We start from the raw sequence: 2,500 nt of genomic DNA, 5'->3' as shown, positions 1-2,500 counted from the left end.
ATGGGTTTAGTTGGAAATTACTGCCCTTTGATTAACAGAGGGAACGTCCACCTTCATCAAGAATTTATAGAATTATATGAGACGTTACATGACAAAAAGATAAGGTGTGATGCATCAGTAAAGTTACTCAATTGCTCTCAGCGTGTATACTGATTAGCAAACAATGCTTTTGATTTGTGTTAAACTGCATGTAAAGCGGAGAAATCAAAGGATTATGTCGTTATGGGGAAGAAAAAAAAAACCCAACTAATTATTTGGTCGGAAATTACTGCCCTTTGCCTAACAGAGGGAACATCCACCTTCACTCCCCTTACTGCCAATATTCGACAACTGAGTTATTTCTGTCCCTCTCCCCGCCACCCTCCTGTCTCTGTCTAATTCTTCATCATGATCAAAGTGTAATCTGTTCAGTCTTAAGGATAAAGTCCTGTCATGCACTGGATTGAATATTAAGTGACTTTCACACACACACACACACACACACACACACACACACACACGTGCGCGCACCTGCGTGCACCAAATAAATACCCCCCTCTCCCTCGGCACACACACACACACACACACACACACCAAGAGAGGGGTGAGGGAGGCATGGAGATGGATTTATATTTGTTTATTTATGTGTGTACGTTTTTTTTAAGCCACTGATGATCAGATGTGTTCAATTCTGTGCAGGATAAGACGCTATCCTAAAGACTGAGCAGATTATATTTTGATGTTGATGATTGATAAGACAGAGAAAGACAGGAAGGTGGGGTGGTGAGGGACGGATATGACTCAGTCGATTGTTGAATAGTGAAGGTGGATGTTCCCTCTATTAATCAAAGGGCAGTAATTTCCAACTAAACCCATTGGCTTTTTTACCCAAACGACATAATCATTTGATTTCTCCGATTCACATGCAGTTTGACACGATGTTAAAGCATTGTTTGCTAATGAGTATACACGCTGAGAGCAGCGGAGTAATTTTAGTGATGTATCACACCTTATCTCTTTGTCATGCAACGTCTTGTGTTTGTAAGATAATCACGTAAGATTTGGTTGTGTAAAAGGGTAAAAAAAAAAAAAAAAAGAAGAAGAAAATATGGTAATCATGCCGTATCAAATTATGCAAGAACATTGCATGAAATGAATATAGGGCTTTAGTATCATTGGTAAGGCAGTAAAATCTCGGAAAATGAAAAGAATTGAAATATGAAATACGCTAAAAATTGCTAAAGTGGATACACCAGGACATTATGGGCATTTTAGTTTGGTTGGGTGGCATTGTAGCGGGAAAATGTCTGCAAAAACTAGCTTTGAGTTAGGCGATCTCTGCGGGGATCACACCCAATAACTCTACTCCTCTGTTCTTTGGAGGAAAATGTGTGGTCTTTCTTCCGTTTTTTTTTTTTTGTGTGTGTGTGTGTGTGTGTGTGTGTGAAAAGTGTTTGCTATGTCAGACAGGAGAGTAGAAGGAGAGCGTTGGGTGGAGATGCAGGGCAGTGGGGGGAGGGGTGGGAAACATAGGGAAGGTCAAATAGGACAAGGAGGGGGGGGCACAGGGTGAGGGTAAGAGTAGGACAGTGGGAAGATGGTGGAAGGGAAGGTGGGGGGAGTAGGGGAGATGGTGGGGGGGGAGTAGGACAGTGGGGGGAGTAGGACAGTGGGGAGATGGTGGAGGGGGGGGAGTAGGACAGTGGGGAGATGGTGGAAGGGGGGGGTAGGACAGTGGGGAGATGGTGGAAGGGAAGGTGGGGGGAGTAGGACAGTGGGGAGATGGTGGAAGGGGGGGGGGTAGGACAGTGGGGAGATGGTGGAAGGGGGGAGTAGGACAGTGGGGAGATGGTGGAAGGGGGGGGGGGGGGGAGTAGGACATACACACCTAGAGAGTGATGTAGATAGACTTATGTTTATTTGCTCATGTGAAGGGAAGGAGTTTGATGAGACTTGAACAGCATCGCACAATTTTATTCTGTTCATGGACGTGACATTTTGCTAAATTATGTCTGAGTAGATTGTTTCTCCTTTTGATCACGTGGAAAATAAATTTGGATACTTGACAGTTTCTCTGTTTGTTGTTTGATCGGAAAAGTATCCTTGGAAACATATTTAAACAGTCTTGAAGAAATTCATCCGCAAATCAATGTGCATATAACAAACAATAAATGGTATTCAGTTTCAGTTCATCCTGGCAAAAAGGACACACAGAGAGAGAGAGAGAGAAAGAAAGAGAGAGAGAGAGTGAGATGGATGGATAAACAGGCAGACAGATAGTGATGCTGGCATATAGTTTCCAATGAACAGTGCAACTGTATATAATGTACACTGATTGTATTTCCATTTTATTGTGTTTAATTTACTATATTCCTGACACAGCACTTTCAGATTAAAAAATATCCATAAATCACTTCAAACACCCAATAATCAAGCTTCTAGAGTGTACACATGTGTAGGCATTAGTCTATGATATAGTCCAACAGATATTAAGACAGGTATTTTAATTATGTGTGTTTAA

This window comes from Babylonia areolata, chromosome 31 (assembly GCF_041734735.1).
Source record: "Babylonia areolata isolate BAREFJ2019XMU chromosome 31, ASM4173473v1, whole genome shotgun sequence".
Classification (NCBI taxonomy): Eukaryota; Metazoa; Mollusca; class Gastropoda; order Neogastropoda; family Buccinidae; genus Babylonia; species Babylonia areolata.
This window is presented reverse-complemented; position numbering follows the sequence as displayed.